This window comes from Scyliorhinus torazame, chromosome 21 (assembly GCF_047496885.1).
Source record: "Scyliorhinus torazame isolate Kashiwa2021f chromosome 21, sScyTor2.1, whole genome shotgun sequence".
Lineage (NCBI taxonomy): Eukaryota > Metazoa > Chordata > Chondrichthyes > Carcharhiniformes > Scyliorhinidae > Scyliorhinus > Scyliorhinus torazame.
The window spans coordinates 31314327-31334880 of record NC_092727.1 but is presented as its reverse complement, the minus strand read 5'-3'; the positions used below and the strand labels follow the sequence as shown (position 1 = coordinate 31334880).

Below are 20554 nucleotides of genomic sequence, written 5' to 3'. Positions count from 1 at the left end.
GTTCTACTGACTTTCCCACTAGGCTCTGCTCCCAGTCGATTTTCATCAGTTCCTCCCTCATGCCCCTGTAGTTACCTTTATTTAACTGTAACACCTTTACATCTGATTCTACCTTCTTTCTTTCAAATTGCAGATTGAATTCTACCATATTATGATCACTGCCTCCTAAGTGTTCCCTTACTTTAAGATCTTTTATCAATTCTGGCTCATTACATAACACTAAGTCCAGAATGGCCTGTTGCCTCGTGGGCTCCATCACAAGCTGTTCCAAAAAGCCCTCCTGTAAATATTCAATGAATTCCCTTTCTTTGGGGCCACTGGCAACATTATTTACCCAGTCCACCTGCATATTGAAGTCCCCCATGATCACTGTGACCATGCCTTTCTGACATGCCCTTTCTATTTCGTGGTGAATTTTGTGCCCCTGGTCCTGACCACTGTTCGGAGGCCTGTACATAATTCCCATTATGGTTTTTTGCCTTTGTGGTTCCTCAACTCTACCCACACAGACTCCACATCATCTGACCCGATGTCGTTTAGTGCTATTGATTTAATTTCATTCCTAATTAACAAGGCAACCCCGCCCCCTCTGCCCACCTCTCTGTCTTTTCAATAGGTTGTGAATCCCTGGATGTTTAAATGCCAGTCCTGAACCCCCTGCAACCACGTCTCTGTGATGGCTACCACATCATACCTGCCAGTCACAATCTGGGCCACAAGCTCATCTACCTTGTTCCGTACACTGCGCGCATTTAAATATAGCACCTTTAATTCTCTATTGACTGTCCCTTTTGGTGTGGTGGACCTTGGTTTACTGAGCCTTTCCATGCACTGTCATATTTTGAGAGATGGGGACTATCGTAACCTCTCCTGAGTTCTGTCTTTTTGTGCTTTTTTGTATTCCTAAGCAGCTACGCTTTCCACTGATTACTTCACCTCTTGGTTCCGACTTTCCCTTCCCCCCCAATCTCTAGTTTAAAGTCCTATTGGCCACCCTATTTACTCTTTTCGCCAGAACACTGGTCCCAGCTCGGTTCAGGTGGAGACCATCCCAACGGTATAGGTCCCCCCGTCCCAAAACTGATGCCAGTGTCCCATGAAAAGGAACCCCTCTTTCCCACATCACTCTTTCAGCCACGTGTTAACTTCCCTTGTTCTTGCCTCCCTATGCCAATTTGCACGTGGCTCGGGCAGTAATCTGGAGATTATGACCCTTGAGGACCTGTTTTTTTTTTTTAATAATTTGAATCCCAGCTCTTTATAATCTCTAAACAGGTCCTCTTTCCTAGACTTGTTGGTACCGACATGGACCACAACAACTGGATCCTCCCCCTCCCTCTCCAGTATCCTTTCAAGCCGGTCAGAGATGTCCCGCACTCTAGCACCGGGCAGACAACATACCATGCGGGACTCTTTATCCTGCTCACAAAGGATACTATCTATCCCCCTGATAATAGAATCCCCTACAACTACAACTTGCCTATTTACTCCCTGCCCTTGAATGGCCTGCTGAACCATGGTGCCTTGGTCAGCTGACTCATCCTTCCTGCAGCCCTGTTCGCCATCCACACAGGGAGCAAGTGCCTCGTACCTGTTGGACAGGGTCAAGGGCTGAGGCTTCCAAGTTCCTGACTGCTGGTTTCCTTTACCTGCCTGACTTGCAGTCACACCCTGCTGTCCCTGGCCACTGGCAGGATTTAAACTACTTACTTTGACAGGTGTGACTGCCTCCTGAAACAGTGTCCAGGTAAGTCTCCCACTCCCTGATGTGCCTCAGTGTTTGAAGCTCAGACTATAGCTCATCAACTCTGAGCAGGAGCTCTTTGAGCAGCCAACACTTACTGCAGATGTGGTCGCTGCAGCTCGCAATGGGATTTGCCAACTCCCACATCAAGCAGCTCAAGCACATCACCTGACCAGCCATCTCTAATTAATTAATGTTTAATTTAAGTTTACGAGTTTAGCTGTATTTTTTTTTTTTTTAAATTTGGGGCAGATTTGCTATCGACCAATCAGATCACAGCTTCCCTCTGACGTCACTTTTGGGGGGAAAAAAGTGGAAAACAGGAAGTTACCATTCGGTTTTTATACTCACAGAGACTGCTCCTCCTCCTCCGACCGGCTCCCGAAACTAGACCCGAAGAAAGAGAGAGAACAAAACAGTAGGGAAAAAGCACCTTCTCCCACTCTGCACCGAATTACCTCACTGCACCAAATTACCAAGTTTCAAATTTCCCACTCAGGCTGTGTCTCACTCACTCAGGCTGTGTCTCTTTGACCGGTGCAACGTTATGCAACAAAACACAATAAAGAACTGCAATTGAAATTGCTTATGAGAAAAAATTGTGCCTTGTGAGATAGGGATCATCAAAAACTGGAATCATCAAAAGCCCAAATCTTTAATTGAAGAATAATGTTGTTTCTGCAGAATTTTCAACAAGAAAATGAAGAAATGAAAGATCAAATTTAAAGAAAAAACTGCTGTGTATGCCCTTACTTTAACATACGAATATACTGTGACCTGACCAATATCATTTATTGCTTTTGACTTCCTTCAGAGAAAATAAATAAAATGCAGTCATGATGTACATCTTATTTGGACCCACTCTGGGGTCCAAATTACTCTCAAAGGCGGACAGCTGAGAATTATTCTCTCCCTTCTTGCCTTCTCTCTAATTTAGAAGTCTAGAACAAGGAGCCATTGATAGGGATTTTAGAACAGAGAGCAAGAGAGTATTTTATTTGATACAGGATAATTTAAGTTCCAAGATTATGCAAATAAGGCAGAAACGCCATTAAAATTCAAGATGAAGTTGGTATAACCAAAGAATATCAAAATAATGACACTCCCAACCTCTGTAACTTGGCCCATGATGGTCAATTTAGTTTTACCGATGCAGATACTTCCTATCCGTTAAATTTAGTGACTTGGTGGTTCATAAAGGACTGATTCTAATGTTATTGACAAATCAAAGACCTATTACTGTCAGAAACTTGAACTATGCAAATTAATGGGAGTATGAATTAAATCTTTGTATGTGGCCCTTAACCTACATAACAGATGAAAAGTTAAAAAAAAAACTAAACACGCCTGAAATAACCAGATTTACACAGCTTTAGCATGGATCACAATTTTCTGTTAGTTGTGAAATGATCGCTCCAAAAAGGAGCTTAAAATGTTATAATGGATTGGAACAAGACCTTGCATAATTTTCCAGCTGCTCAGAAGAGGATTGGGATCGGCAGTCCTTTCAATCAGCTTCAGTGGGCCTAAGCAAAGCTCGATGGACAATACAAAAAAAGTTCTACAATTTTTATCCTTCATTAATCTGGTGATTTAAAAATGTGGTTTTAATACTGGCTTCTGCCATTAATTGCGGTTTACAATTTTATGTAGTTTATTTCCACCTGTAACTGACCACCTTGGTGCGAAATAGATCAATGGCTGTTGGCACAGCCACCTCACAGTGACATGGGGAAATTAACTTGCAGACAGAGTCATCGCAAACCTGCATCATTTGCACTCATGGCATCTGTGGGAAATCTGTTTGCCTTCTCCAAATGTCTTCCTCCACCTCTTGGAAAAGGATAATTTTCAGCATGAGGCTATCCATTAAATATATTCAAAGGTTCATACTTCAGCATGACCAGCACCTTCATTTCCCATCTCTGCTTGACAGAATTAGCCAATATCATTGTATTATAGCTTTTCCCAAAGGAGATGGCAGGCATGAATCTATCTTCCAGTCTATCAAGTGTGTCAGCAAGCAATTGTGCATCATGCACTGAGGTAAATCTACAATGTTTACATGTGTAAATTGCCCACCTCTGCTTGACAGAGTTGCTCAGTATCATTGTACTCTCGCTCTTCCCAAAGGAGATGGCATGCATGAATCCACCTTGCAGGCCATCAAGTATTTGTCCGCAAGCAATTACGATCATTTACAGTAAATATATAATTATTTTATGTGTGAAACCCTTTGAAGGCATGTACGTGCCAAAGACAGGATCTGGGACAGCGGGTGGTACAATACAGAAAACACCACAGGTCAGTGTCCTCAGGGAGCCAGGGCTCAAGTAAATATTTTATGTACTGCATGATTCTGACATATATTTCGGTGATTCTATTTGATTGACCAGCTGCCTCCAGCCTGTTGATATGACATGGGGTGGAGTCTACCCTTTAAAAAATAATTTAGAGTATCCAATTTTTTTTTTTCCAATTAAGGGGCAATTTATCATGACCAATCCACCTACTCTGCACATCTTTGGGTTGTGGGGTGAAACCCATGCAGACACGGGGAGAATGTGCAAACTCCACACGGACAGTGGCCCAGGGCCAGGATCGAAACCGGGGTGGAGTCTACCCTGAGATCCGGTCTGCCGCAGTCTGACAGTGACGCTGTTTAGTTCCGAGTCTGGTATGATGTTGGCAGCTTGCTTCAGTCCAATGGCAAGAGTACAAAGAATGTGAAATGGCTGGGAGAAAGTACAGACATTTACCAAGTTATGATTATAAACTGGAAAAGTTTACACATCCATCTGTGATGAGAGAAGTATCTAGCGCCTTGACTTATTCCCAGTCATTTTTTTGTGAAGTGCTTATTTTTTTTAACAAAAAAAAAAATGAAACCTTTTGGCAACAGCTTCACTGCCATTTTACTGTACAGTCTTTTTAACTGCGGGGAGATTTTCCATACAGCCTCATACCGCTCACTGCAAGGAAGATTTCCAGTCCAGTTTCTGCTACACTTACTAGAGATGAGTCCACAGCAGCAGAGTCTAGTTGATGCAAGTCAATTTGATAAAACAAAACACAACACAGCAGCATTACATAAAAGCTATAAAGTGTGCGGCGATAAGAGAGTGGATGCTTTGTTTTGCACAGGTGAACAAAATAAGAGCGAATGCTTTGCAATATGGACCAAATCTGGTTTATCAATGGCATGTTCATGGGAATCAAGTGATTAATTAAGGAGCAAAGCATTGTTCAAGAGATATAATACTTAAGTATTTAGTATACAAAGTCCTTCTGTGCAATGTGACCACTCATTTTGAGGCTGCCAAATTTCCTGCAAAAATCTACATAGCTTGCACATCTTCTGCAGCAATGTAACATAGAGTGGAGAATGTTTACATGGACAGGGGTGTTACACCCTGCAAAAGATATTATTCTTCATCGTGTTAAACACACCTCTCAAATAACCTCAGAATCTCATCTGTGCTAATGAAAAAATAGCATCAGCTTTTCAAATCTTTCTTCATAATTTGAATTTCCTTGAACTGAGAAAATCAGTGCTGTACCCACTCTCTCACTGCCACAGATTTCCTGAATCCCAAAACTGCATGTAATACTCCAACTGTGGCCCTGTGAAGACCTTTGTAGACTCATAATTAGATTTCAACTTGTCATTCTAAAGGCTAGGCTGTGTGTGTTTGAGATGCAGCTTTTAACATCTTCCAAGCTGAGTACCCACAAATCCCTCCACTCTTCCACATGACCCAGACCTTTTTGTGCCAAGTACAGAATTGCTAACTGAAATGTACCAGCTGACAATGAATTCCATGTGCCACTATTTTAGCCTATTCTTTTGCCTAATCAGTATCCATTGTATATTTTTATCTTCTGAATTATTTACCATCATTACCTACAAATTTGTTCAACATCCAGCGCAATCATTAATGCACTTGGTGAATAGAGTTGGCAGCAGAACAAACCACTAGAAATTACAACCGTTCTGAGAAACTATCCTCAACTTCTATTCTCCATTCTTCCCTAGTAAATGCTTATTCGGCCAATTCACTGTCCACCCACTAGTTCCCTTTGCCTTGATCTTCCCCAACACTCTCCTTGTATGGCTTTTTGTCAAAGGCATCTATTACATTACTCCATCGAAAATAATTGTCAGCTCTCTTGGAGAATTTTCAGCTTTGTCAAGCTTGATCTTCCATTGGCCACTACAGGTTATTTACTCTTCATCTTATTTCTTTAATCAAAGATTACCCAAGTTAGCTCTGTCGTCCTTGTTGAAAATGGGTATTATGTTAAGCTCCTCTCTCTTGACAACTCGCAATAGAATCCCGGGGGTTGGAATGGAAAAGGGTGACGCCGATCTGCTTTGGCCTGCACTGGGGCTATCACCGTTAGAAGTGCATGGAGTAAGAGTCAGAGTCAAACAAGCAGGGGTATTCTGCATGAGGCATCTAAGAAAGGGGCAAATCTTAAAACAACATCCAAGTGAATCTCAAATAGAGGAGGAGCGAGAGGAGTGCTGAGAGGCTTTGAGGGGTCTGACTTGGGTGACCAGGTTCTCATCTGAAGCTGTAATAAGTTTAAAATTCTGAGGTATAATCTGGAATGTTGCGCATGTGGCCAGGCATTCACAGACAACTGAGATTAATAATTTTCTTGAAATTCAGGTGATAGGGCTGCTATGCTCCCTTGTTATTTGCAAACTATTTTCTCCCTGTTGATCCCGGGATCGCCAAATGGAGGGAGACTGTGCAGTGGGGAGGGGGTAGTGTGGTGATATGCATCACTGTAAAGACACAAGGGGTTAATGTAAATACATGCAGACTAGCTAGACACTAGAGGGAGCACCAGAGACATTACACAGACACTCAACCAAAAGAACAGTTAGATAGGACACGACCAATGGGCGTTCACGATACACACAGGAGGTGACACGACCCAGGAGGGCATTACACCAACCCATATATAAAGGACACAACACACATGATCTTCCTCTTTCCAGTGGAGGCTCTCAGTGAGTACAGACACAGGGTTGATTGAAACACATCACTCCCACCACGTGGATTGTAGCAGACTGGTTAGTCAGTCTGAGTAGCTATAGCAGGATTAACAGTAGCGTCGAATCCAAGTAGGAGAATTGTTAATAGTTCAATAAACGTGTTGAAGCTATCTCCAAGTCTGAACCTTCCTTTGTCAGAGTGCACATCAAGGAAGCAGCTTATGCTACGACAAGAGCATAACAAAAGAGGTAGATTCCACCTGCATTCCCAGGTTCAGACAGGAGGGGGACCTCCCGAGAATTTCTAAGATGGTTTTACTGTGTGTGGCACTCCTGTTCTGCTACTTTGCTACATTCTTAAAGCTGAGGAAAAAGGGGAGCCCCCTGTCCCACTTATTTCTCATCACCATGAGACATCAGGATGACGGGCACAATATGTTCCAGGTGTACCTATTATTTTGGTTGGGATGGGAGTCTCTTTGTCAAGTGTTTATAGGGATCATTCTCCTGAACATCTGTTTTTTGAATTGACCAAAGGGACGCAGAAATAGGATCCTGGACAATGGTGCAAGTTTCAACAATAATGTGATCCCTTCTGGACATACACGATAAACAAAAAGAGAGCTAAAATAAGCAAAATACTGCAGATGCTGGAATCTGAAACAAGAACATAGGATTCTGGAAAATTCAGCAGATCTGCCAGAATCTATCAGGAGAGAAAAGAGCTGTTAGGTTATGCGAGGGCTTGACGTAGGCCAAGAGTAAACACGAACCAGCCTGACAGCATGCATGCGACAAAGCATTGCCTGTCAGCCATCTACCGGATAGATGTTACAGCTGCGTACTTTTATCTGTCGAGCTTCCTGAAAGCATGCCTTTTTTTAAAACAAGTGTTCAAAGACATGTGGGGCAATTTAAACAGGATGGAGCCTAGCCACCAGCTGCTGCCAGACATGTTGCCCAGGAATGACAAACAGGACAACCTCCTTTCTCCAATGTCATGGAGTAGCACCTCCCTTTCAGCAGCTGTCTAGCAATGGGTTCGATGTCACTTAGCCTCTGGCCACTTTAATGCTTAAAACAGCTTTGCAATCATTGAAGCATACTTTTAAAATATTTATAATCTTTGTAAAGGTTGTAGCATTTCCGTCCCCTTTAAAGACTAATATATCCTATTTCACACACTATTTGACCTTTGATGAGCTCCCGAGCGAGACCATACATGAGTTGGTGAGTATTAATTAAAGATGACCTGGAAAATTTGGGGATCTAGATCCAGAAGGAAACATCATAACACAAGTAAACAATGGAAAAGCCCATTTCTGATATTAATATGGTGAAAAAGTAAATAATGTGTGTATTTCCAGTAATTTCTGCTTACTTACAGTAAACGGTAAACAGTTTATTGCAAGAAATCAGAGACCTTAAAGTAAGTGCACTACTCAGAACAGGTCAGGCACAATAAAAACTTCATAGAGGTCATATTTATTGATAATCTGACTGGAGCTGATTAAGTGCCATATCTGAAATTACGGTCACCAATGTTTGAAATTACTTTGCTGGTTATTTCTGCCAATCTGTAAAACAGATCCAAACAGAAATTCAACATCAGTTACTGATGGAGCAAATTAAGCAAATGGAACTAACCTCTAGTTCAGTTCTCAACATATCCTTCCAGTTTCATGTACCAAGGTCAAGCAAAATACTTGCCGAATGCACACTTCAATTACAGCTAAAAGCAATGAGAAGCTAACATCTGGTGTTAGTGCACTTCAGCATTTCCATTTCACAGAAACACAGGAAGAGGAGCAATACATCCCTTTGAGCTTGTTCAATTAGATCTTAGCTGATCGGTGTCTTAAATCAGTATCTTTACCAGTCTGATTCTGTACTCGCAACAGTCCTGGCACGGCAGAGGACAAGGAGTGTGCGATTTTAGTTTGAAATCTGATCACAGGAAATAATCTCAGCTGTTTGTATTTCCCCACGAGTTGGCTGTCAACTGCTTCACAAATGTACACATGCAAAATGCTTGCATTTAGCAGTTTTTTTCCCTAGACAACGGCACAAGTAGTGAAAAACTACATTAGGATGTTGAAGAAATCTATCAAATTACCACCAATTCAAAGTTTTTTCAACGTAGAACAGAATTTACTTAAAGGCTGGTTTACAGTACAAGAGTGCTTAACAGAAATCGGGATGGGGGGTGAAGGAGAAAAGGAGGGGGAAAGAGAGAAGATAGCCATAGAAATATGGCCACTCATTGGGATTGGCTGCCCACAATTCAAAGATGACATGTACTCATGGTCGTGGGCTTCTGCCATGGATCTTCCTGTGAATGAACAGGCCAAGTCTCAACCCACAGATCATTGGGCATATGGGACAAGACATTCCAGGAGGCATTGCAAGTGCAGGATTTGCATTCTTTTCTTTCCTTCTCTAGTTCCGCTCTGCCTCATCAGTAAATCGCTGTGACGCAAAGCACGGTCTTGATGAACAAGTTGTTGCCATTCCAAACATGCTCCTCCAATCATTAATGTCAATACTGCCACACTTCAAAAGGAGACTTTCAGAGTGTTTTGGATGCATTCTCTTTGCCCTTCCCTGGAATTTAAATCATTGAGAGTTGAGAAAATAATGCCTGGCACAGGAGGCAGTTTTCAGCCATTTGGGCAAATGTCCAGTCACATGAAGTGGATTTTGCAGGGTTTTTAATCTGAAGACGTGTGGAGTTGGGTTTAAAAAGGACACTAGTTTTTATTTGATAGTCTTCCCATTGGATGTGGCCAAGGCATTGCTGATAGGAATTTCTCTAGCTGTTTTATGTGGCACTCCTACACAGTCCAGGTCTTACTAAGCAATGATGACAACTGTACTGCACATTAGGACTTCTGTTGACATGCGGAGCTCTTTGTTGTCAAACCTTTACTGACGTAGTTTGTAAAAGGCTGGGTTTGAGCAGCTGATCCAGTGTGGTATCTATTCATCAACCTTTGTGAGAGGTGGCTGCCAAGGCATGGGAGGTGAAGTGTTCAACATATTCCAGAGTCTCTCCTACAATATAAATGGGCGGTGGAATAAATATGGCTGACCAGGTGTGGTTGAGATGAATTTTGTTTTGGCAACATTCAAGTATAGGCCAAGTATCTTTTATGCAGAATTTAAGGAGGGAGATGGCTTGCAGATCTGGTGTAGGGTGGGCAACAAAACATGGTAGTCATCTGCAAACTCTAGACTGTGTATATCTATGATGGTCAGTTTAGTCTTGGCACTGAGGCAACTGCGATTAAAGAGGTTTTCCATCTCGACAGCATTTAACATGAGGGCAGTTGATATTTGATGTGTGAATAGTTACTGTCAGATGGATTGTAACTTGTATGGGAATTTTAACACAGCTTTGTTTGACCTCAGGTCAGATTCCAAAGGCTTCTGGTTTCAGATCTCCCACGCAACACAGTTGCAGCCATGTCATTAGGAAGCAATTCTTGGATATCCAAATCTTTGGAGCACAATGCAGAGAGAGCAATGCAGTTTACTGAGTCAAATTATTTGGTCAGGTCAATAAATGCCATGAAGAATCCTCAACATTTTTATTTCTATTTGTCTGGCAACAAAGACCTTGTTTGTAGGTACCTCTGAAATATCTAAAAGACGCATTCTTCTCTCTCTGGGAGGATTTCCTCAGGCACAGGAAGTATGCAGTTCAGGAGAATGTACATCAGGGGCTGGATTTTCCGTCCTGCTGTACCAGCCTCCCCGAACAGGCGCCGGAATGTGGCGACTAGGGGCTTTTCACAGTAACCTCATTGAAGCCTACTCGTGACAATAAGCGATTTTCATTTCATTCACATTTCTGTTTCATCCCGCCGGCGGGATGCTCCGTTACGCCGGCTGCTCAATGGGGTTTCCCATTGTGGGGCATTCCCACGCCGTCGGGAAACCCCCAGGCTGCCGGCAAAACGGAGCATCCCGCCGGTCGAGAATGCAGCCCCAGGGTCTTTCCCTGCTATGGACATGAGGGAAATAACTCTATAGTTACCCAGCATGACTATCTACCTTAGTTACAACTGTCATATTTCTGAAGTCATTGGGGAAGTTATTTTTCCATCCCAATGAGTGCAAAGAGTCTTGATGCTGTGGTGATATGCCTATGCACTACATCATAGATGGATGGTGTGCGACCTCCAACCAGCAGGTGGCAGTGCAGACACACCATGTGGTCTCACAGCCAAAGTCATATGACCAGCTATTCCATATAAGGTGAGGCACATCTGGCCATCTTCAGAAGAGGACTGAGAGGGTAATAAGACATACAAGTGAATGGTCGGTGTGAGGTGCAGATTCCAGAGGCGTAATAAGCAGACTCCATGATAATTGTTACCTTACCACACGAGACTCAATAAAGATTCTGGTTTGGACAAGTCGAGATGTTTGGTGGATTCCTTCATAAAAGTATAGAAGACCAAACACAACAGAGGAGTTAAAACGGACCAGCTTTGAAGGATTCAACTGAAATAGCATTGGGGCCACAGTGCTGTTGTTTTTCATCTGTTTGATTGCTTGTTGCAGCTCTTCCATCAATCGTGATTCACTGTTGATTCTACCACAAGGAACTTAGAGAAAGCCTGGGAAGGGCAGGATTTTGTGTCTTCTTCTGCTGCTGGGATCTTCAAGTACCGCAGAAATTGCCACCTCACAGCGGGTTTCCAGGCTGCAGGGTGAGCAAGCCACAGAGAAGCCACAGACTTTGGTGGGACTGGAAGGTCTCTTTGGCAGCCAATAGGTCACTGCATCCACTACGAAAATACAGGCCTAAGTATGATCTGTCATTGTAGATTCATAGTTGGGGAACTATTCTTTCCAGGTTGAGACATGGCATTGACACACTTAAGGAAGGCACCATCCTGCGAGCGAAGTGGAATTTTGTAAATTGCATCTGAATGACAGAATCCTTACAGGACAGGCGGCCATTCAGTCCAGCATGTCTGCACTGGCTTTCCCCAAAGATAAATTCACGTACTGCCACTTCTCCATTCTCTCCCCACACTCCTTTTCAGATATTAAAGAAATTTAGGAGACCACTCTACCAATCGTGTCTGGGTCAGCTCAAAAACGAGCTTCCGAGCCGAATTCCATTTTCTAGCACATAGTCCACAACCCTGAAAGTAATGGGACTTCAGGTGCATATCCAGGCACATTTGAGGATTTCCACCCTTTCAGACAGTGAATTTCAGATTCTGACCACCCTCTGGGTGAACACATGTTTCCTCAGCTCCACTCTAATTCTTCCACCAATCACTTTAAAGCTATGCCCCCTAGTCACAGACCTCTCTAAGGGAAATAGTTTCTTCCATCCAGTCACAACTTTGTACGCCTCAATGAAAACGCCCCTCAGCTTCCTCTGTTCCAAGGAAAATGACCCTATTCTATCCAATCCCTCCTCATTATCTTACCAGAACTGGGAAATTGCAGCTACTCAGAAATATCTTTTATACTCTCTCTAGTACAATTACATCCTTTCTGTAAAGCGGTGACCAGAACTGCACACGGTACAGAGGTTGCAGCCTAGCTAAAGTTTTAGAAAGGTTCAGCATAAACCCCCTGCCCTTATATTTTAAGCCTCTGTTAATAAAAGGAAAGTATTCCATATTGCTTCTTAGCCACCTCATCACCTGTCCTCCACCTGGAGGGATTTGTGCACATGGATTACAAGATCTCTAACTTCTGTCCACAGATCAAATGATACAGACTTCACCTAGATATTTGACCCAAGCAATGATGTGCCAATGCTTTGATTGAGGACACCTCCATGTGGTTTCGTATTTGTCCTTCTGGCAGAAGTGTTTGTCATAAAGAGGCTTAGCTCAGCACACTTGGTCAGCAGAAGGACGACATTAGCTTTTCCCATCCATTTTTCCTAATGGTTCAGCCCTGGACATTAAATTTATGATCAACACAGGCTTAGAGTTCCAAAGAAGTTTTTACAATCTTATTTCAGATGGCAGAGAGGACTTCAACAAAGTCAGCATTTAACATTTCCTTAACATCTTCTTCAGGACAGAAGCATCAATGACAGTGGTATATTGGCTGTAGCTGAGGCACAGGTGAAATTTCAGGAGTCTTTCATTACAATTTGAGCGTTCTGGCAGTGCATCCAAGATTCTATTCCAGGTGGCAGAACCAACTCAGTGGGCATAAAGGTTGCTGTGAATCTTTCCTTTCCAGTAAAGGTGTACCCCCTGCTTGCTCCTTCAGCTGCCCCTCCCTAGGAAGGCACATACCCTGAAGGTTGTAATAGAAATTTGGACTTACGAGAGCTCTCGTCATACAAATGCAGTTCTTGGTTCTGGAGAGTCGTTCTCGAGATTATCCGTGGTTATTCTAACAGTCCAAAATGTAATGCTTTCCTTCTTTTTGACCACAAAGATGAGTATCCTGTTGGATGTGGTTTCCCAACCAGGAAAAGCGTATTTGTAGAGCATCTTTTTATACACGGCTTCCCATCTGGGGTAAGCGGAGGGTACCCTGAAGAGGACAGGTCAGCCACAAATACTACTTCCCAAAGATACCTCTGTCCCAACACAGGCGTCCAATGACTTTTCACACACCTGTTGCCCAAGTGCAGATTGACAAAAGACTTCTAAGTTCACATGCACTTATGGGAGCTGGATATAAATATTTTAATTAAATATTTCATCTCTCCAAGATAGGAAATTTTCAGACAAACCTTGCTGCCTGCTGTTGTAGAAGAGGCAGCCAATGCATGCAACTCAATCACGGTAATTATTTCGCACTCTGAAACCATAGCATAATACAGGGAGGCAGTGGCATAGTGGCAGTGTCACTGGACTAGCAATCCAGAAACCCAGGGCAGCACGGTAGCATTGTGGATAGCACAATTGCTTCACAGCTCCAGGGTCCCAGGTTCGATTCCCGGCTTGGGTCACTGTCTGTGCGGAGTCTGCACATCCTCCCCGTGTGTGCGTGGGTTTCCTCCGGGTGCTCCGGTTTCCTCCAACAGTCCAAAGATGTGCAGATTAGGTGGATTGGCCATGATAAATTGCCCTTAGTGTCCAAAATTGCCCTTAGCGTTGGGTGGGGTTACTGGGTTATGGGGATAAGGTGGAGGTGTTGACCTTGGGTAAGGTGCTCTTTCCAAGAGCCGGTGCAGACTCGATGAGCCAAATGGCCTCCTTCTCCACTGTAAATTCTATGATATGTAATGCTCTGGGGTCCCAGATTCAAATCCCGCCACTGCAGATGGTAAAATTTGAATTCAATAATGATGACCCTGAAACTATTGTTGATTGTCATTAAAAACCCACCTAGTTCACTAATGTCAGAGAGAGAAATTTGCATCCTTGCCTGGTCTGGCCTACAGGTGACTCCAGATCCACAGCTATGTGGTTAACTCTGAAGTGCCCCTTCAAAGGAAATTAGGGATGGGTAATAAATGCTCGCCCAGCCAGCAATGCCCAATTCCATGCGAATAAAAAACACGAACAATTACATTTACCAACAAATTGAGTATTATAATACATAGGGACAAGCTTTGGAACATTTATCTTCGAGAAAAATATTCTGCTGCAACTTTGCTTAAAATTGGAACAGATTGCCTTACTGAGAAAGCTAGCTTACAGCGGAACGAACAAAAGATTCTGACTCCATCAACCATTCAATAAAATACAAAATCTATCTCGTCAATAAATCAAAATAGTTTGAACCTTGTTTAATGGCAGACATCAAAAGATTACCTTCCATCACAAATCTGATTGAAAGGTATTCTTCAGGGTTCCAGTTCTTGTATTTGTACCCTGCTCACTTTAATAACTTGTCAAAAGTTTGTACTCATTTGCAGGTCTGCTTGTACATCTATGGCACAGTAGTAATTATATTCATTAATCTGTTCAAAGGAAACACTGAAAATATGCTGATGGAGAATGTTAAAATGGCTCAGGGAAAATCATGTGAATCTACATGGGGCTAAAAGTAAAGCAGATTCAATGGTTCCTTTGCCTAGTTGATATATTCTTTGGGAATATTTATGGTATTTTGTTGGAAATGGACTCAAACCAAATCGTGATGGGATGTTTTCCTTGAAATGAAATGAAAATTGCTTATTTGTCACAAGTAGACTTCAAATGAAGTTACTGTGAAAAGCCCCTAGTCGCCACATTCGGGGAGGCTGTTACGGGAATTGAACCGTACTGCTGGCCTCCCTTGGTCTGCTTTCAAAGCCAGCGACTTAGCCCTGTGCTAAACAGCCACAAACATTCAGCTGTATCACCATACTTTCCAGGGTAGCTGTGATCGGGTGTGACAGTCCTACTGGCGAAAGGACAGTGCAGACATGACCATTGAAACAAATTACAAAGGATGATGATAGAAAATAAAATGAAAAAAGTTTGGGGTATCAGAGAATGTAAATAAGGGTAATGCTAGGGAATGATTCATTGTGAACTTGAGAAATTTCCTGATATTTAACTCATTCCTAGGCAATGAGAAGCAACATTTTATTGAAATGTAAATGTCACCACTGTCCCAGAGGACCATAAGCAGCTCTCCACTTTAAGAGCTGACTGGTGGTGCCATAACCCGAGGATTACCACGCATCTGACGAGGGGCAACGTTGAGAAGGCCTTCATGAATAACCTCAGCAGGTACAGGAACTCAACCCGCGCAGTTGGCGTCGCTCTGCATCATGAACCAACTGAGCGAACCAATCCCAAATTATTGTCGCACAGGGAACGAAGATCCTCAACTACAGGACACCCAACTTTTACAGGGTGATGCACGATCAATTACACAAAGACGAGAGTAGGATGTAATCGAGGCTTTATTACACGGAGATGTGTGGCCTCCTACAGCAGCTGACGAACTGGCTGCTGTACTGGGAGCACACATTCATACTCCGCCTACTGGGCAGAGCCAGCAGGCAGGGGTCTACCCCCGTACAGCACCTCTCTCAACATCCTACATATACAAGATACATCAGTGGTGACTACCACATTCACCCCGTTAAAAAATGAGTCCGGCAGGGGTGGTGGAGAACTATATACAGAAAGTTGTGTTTTAAAAGTACAGATAATATTACAAATTCAGGCAGTCCGGTGCCTTGATCTGTCGTTGAGAACGCCGCAGTGCTGGTGGCGACTGCAGCGGCGGCGTGGTCTTCGGTGACTCCGGGAGCGTGTCAAAAACCTCTTCATCCCCGGGTGTGAGCATGGGAAGAACGGATTGTCCCGGAGCGGGGACTGCGGTGCGGTGAGGGGGTGCCGCCGGGTCGGGGTGGAACCAGCTGGTGCCAGGTCCCTGAGGGAGACTGTGTCTTGGCGGCCGTCGGGGTACGCAACGTAGGCATACTGCGGGTTAGCGTGAAGTAGCTGTACCCTCCCAACCAACGGGTCCGCCTTGTGGAGTCGAACAGGTCTACGGAGGAGAACGGGTCCTGGAGCTGCCAGCCATGTCGGGAGCGAAACCCCGGAGGTGGACTTCCTAGGGAAGGCAAAGAGACGTTCATGGGGGGTTTCATTACTCGCGGTGTACAGGAGCAACTGAATGGAGTGAAGTGCGTCAGGGAGGACCTCCTGCCAGCGGGAGGCCGGGAGATTTCTGGACCGTAAGGCAAGCTGGACGGCCCTCCAGACCGTCCCATTCTCCCTCTCCACCTGCCCGTTTCCCTTGGAGTTGTAGCTGGTCATCCTGCTTGAGGTAATGCCCCTGTTGAGCAGGTACTGGTGCAGCTCATCGCTCATGAATGAGGATCCCTGGTTGCTGTGGACGTAGGCGGGGAAGCCGAACAGAGTGAAGATGGTGTTGAGGGCTTTGATGACGGTGGCAGACGTCATGTTGGGGCATGGGATGGCAAAGGGGAATATTCATCGACCACACTGAGAAAGTAGGTGTTACGGTCGGAGGAGGGGAGGGGCCCTTTGAAGTCCACGCTGAGGCATTCAAAGGGGCGGGAGGCCTTCACCAGGTGTGCACAGTCTGAACGGTAGAAGTGCGGTTTACGCTCCGTGCAGACCTGGCAGTCCCTGGTGACTGTCCTTACTTCCTCGATGGAGTAGGGCAGGTTGCGGGCCTTGATGAAATGGTAAAAACGTGAGACCCCTGGGTGACAGAGGTTGTCGTGCAGGGTCCGGAGTCGGTCCACTTGTGCGCTGGCACATGTACCTTGGGATAGGGCGTTGGGGGACTTGTTGAGCTTACCGGGGCGATACAAAATCGCGTAATTGTAGGTGGGGAGCTCGATCCTCCACCTTAAGATTTCATCTTTTTTGATCGTGCCCCGCTGTGTGTTATTAAACATGAAGGCAACCGGCCGTTGGTCAGTGATGGGATGGCTTGGGCCTCTTTTTCGACAGGGGAGTGCCAAATTTCGGAGGCATGGAAGGTGTGGTAAAAGAATGCCAAGGGCCTGCCTGCCTGGTTGAGGATGGCGGCCAGAACGACAGCTGATGCATCGCTCTCGACTTGGAAGGGGAGCGTCCCATCGATCGCGTGCATCGCAGCCTTGGCGATGTCGGCCTTGAAACGGTTAAAGGCCTGGTGAGCCTCGGGAAAAACAGGTGGATTGAATGAGTGGGCGGGCCTTGTCCGCATAGTTTGGGACCCACTGGGCGTAATACGAAAAGAACCCCAGGCAACGTTTGAGGGCCTTGGGGCAGTGGGAGTTCCATGAGGGGGCACATGCGATCAGGGTCGGGCTCCAGAACTCCCTTCTGGACCACATAGCCGAGGATGGCTAAGCGGTTCGTGCTGAACACGCACTTCTCCTTGTTATACATGAGGTTGAGGAGAGTGGCGGTGTGGAGAAATTTGGCACGGTTGGCGTCATGGTCCTGCTGATCGCGGCTGCAGATGGTGACATTGTCCAGGTACGGAAAAGTGGCCCGCAGCCCGTACCGGTCAACCATTCGGTTCATCTCCCTTTGGAAGACCGAGACCCCGTTGGTGACGCGAAGGGAACCCTAAGAAAGTGGTAAAGGCGGCAGTCTGTCTCTAACGCAGTGTATGGGCGGTCCGCCTTGCGAATGGGGAGCTGGTGGTAGGCAGATTTCAGGTCAATCAGGTACAGTGCAATCTGATTGACCATATCAGACATGCGTGGGAGGGGGTGCACGTCGAGCTGCATGTACCGATTGATGGTCTGACTGTAGTCAACGACCATCCTGTTTTTCTCCCCAGTTTTGACCACTACCACTTGAGCTCTCCAGGGGTCGTTGCTGGCCTCGATGATGCCTTCCCGAAGCAGCCGCTGGACTTCAGACCTGAAGACGGTCCTGTCCTGGGCACTGTACCGCCTGCTCCTGGTGGTGATGGGTTTGCAATCTGGGGTTAGGTTTGCAAAAAGGGAAGGTGGGTCGACCTTAAGGGTCGCGAGGCTGCACACAGCAAGGGGTGGTAGGGGCCCACCGAATTTCAGGGTTAGGCTCTGGAGGTTGCACTGGAAGTCCAGGCCGAGTACCAAGGCAGTGCAGAGGTTGGGGAGGACGTAGAGGCGGAAGCCGCTGATCTCCAAACCCTGGACAGTGAGAGTGGCGATGCAGTACCCCCGGATCGCCACCGAGTGGGACCCGGAGGCCAGGGAGATTCTCTGGTTAGCGGGGTGTACTGCGAGGTAGCAGCGCCTTACCGTATCAGGGTGATTGAAACTCTCAGTGCTCCCGGAGTCCAGCAGGCAGGAGATCTCGTGCCCGTTGACCTTCACTTTAGTTGAAGCAGTCGCGAGATTGTGTGGTCGAGACTGGTCAATCGTGACCGAGGCAAGACGCAGCTGGTCGTTGGGGGTTTCAGGCGATGAGCGGCTGGATGAGGTGACCGATGGGCATGGGTCCCGAGTCGGGTGAGATGGCGGCACCCACAGGCCGCACATGTTGTGGGGAAAGCAAGATGGCGGCACCCATTGGTCCTGGGAGGAACATGATGGCGGTGCCCACGGGCCACACGTGTTGCGAGTCGAGCAAGATGGCGGCGTCCACTGGCCGCACGTGGTCCTAGGAGCGGAAGTTGGCGGTGCCCACTGGCTGCATGTGGGGAGTGCCGGCACAATAGCGGCGATTGAGCGGGCCTGGCACACTGCAGCAAAATGTCCCTTCTTGACACAGGCCTTGCAGAGGATGCTCCGCACCGGCAGCGCTGCCGGGGGTGTTTTGACTGCCCACAGGAGTAGCATTTGGGCTACCCCGGCACGGGCACGCGGCATGGGATTGGCTGAGGGCGGTCGCTGATGGGGTCCACGATGCGGCGGCCGTCTGCGGAGTCCACAATGCACGGGGTGGGGGGGGGGGGCATAGGCCTGAATGTTGCGTGATGCGACCGCAAGTTAAAACGCTAGTTTTTTGGTCGCCGCAAGGTCGAGCGTGGCCCCCTCTAGGAGGCGCTAGCGGATGTAGTCAGACCCTATGCCCGTAACAAATGCGTCTCTCATTAGCAAATTTGAGTGTTCCGTGGCCGAATCGGCCCGACAGTCACAGTCTCCAACTAGGGGGAGCAGGGCGCGCCAGAAATCTTCCACCGACGCCGCGTGGAGAGGAGGTGCCTGGCGTAGAGTATGTTAGTCCGCTGAGCGTAGTTTTCCTTCAGTAGCGCCATGGCCTCTGCGTAGGTCGGCGCGTCCTGGACAAGTGGAAAGACATTGGAGCTCAGCCGCGTGTAAAGGATTGTCTGGCGCAGACCCGACGTACGCTTCAAAACAGGCTAGCCAATGTTGATGCGGTGGTCCATCTTCTGAAAAAGCAGTGTAATAAATTGATGCACGATCAATTACACAAAGACGAGAGTAGGATGTAATCGAGGCTTTGTTACACTGAGATGTGTGGCCGCCTACAGCAGCTGACGAAATGGCTGCTGTACTGGGAGCACACATATTTATACTCCGCCTACTGGGCGGAGCCAGCAGGCAGGGATCTCCCCCCCCCTACCTGTAGTACAGGGGCCTTACCGTAAAGCACCTATATCAACATCCTATATATACAATATATACATCAGTGGTGACTACCACACAGGGTAAACACAATATTTGTGAACAAGCCTTACATCCTCAAATGTCACATGACCATAGCTCCAGGAGTATATCCAAGTTTGGCAAACCTGTTACTAAATGAAACTGGCAATCATAAAACATACAGCAGGCGTCTAGAGGTACATTAATGCAGTGGCACTGTTCGAAAAATATGGTCCCAAATGATTTTACAGGGGAAAACTCCAGCCTCCAGCTTGTATTTACATTCATAAAACTAGGGGCGGCAGCAGGAAAATGTCTGTACAACCGTAAATGTAAAATTTAATAACGGAAAGGTAGAATGTTCCTGTGTCGTCAGTCTCAAAACACTTCGTGCAATAGACACACAGTTCCTAATTGGACAGTGCCATAACAGGTCTTTATACTTCAGAACGAGATTGGATAGGCTACAATAGTAATGCCACATTCGATCTGTACAACTGCAAAGTTTTATCAGGGTCTTCTTGTAAACATGTAACTATTCTTAACATCCGCTAAGTAGACTGCCACAACCACATTCATAAAACTGTATGACCGAAGCGTCTGACAGCATTCAGAACCTACAACAAAGTGAAACTACATTTCGCCCCTTAATAACGTCATTTTCTAATTTGGCTGGTCGGTTAAAGGGTTTTGCAACGATAACGGCCGATAACATTCTGCAGCTTTAATGCAATGGGAAGCTAATTACCATCAGTGATTTCCTACTTTGCTCTGCAGCTCTCCCAGTAAAAAATGGGCCGATGTAATTACCTCGGAGTGTGTTCTGTGTCGCTTAACTGAGCTGCGGGTAGCT

General features: G+C 45.8%; 1 protein-coding gene across 8 annotated transcripts in view; it reads right to left on the bottom strand.

Annotated features, from left to right (window-relative positions):
- gramd1ba (GRAM domain containing 1Ba) overlaps window positions 1-20554 on the bottom strand; it is a 1045225-nt gene that overhangs the window by 339454 nt on the left and 685217 nt on the right. The window lies entirely within an intron of this gene.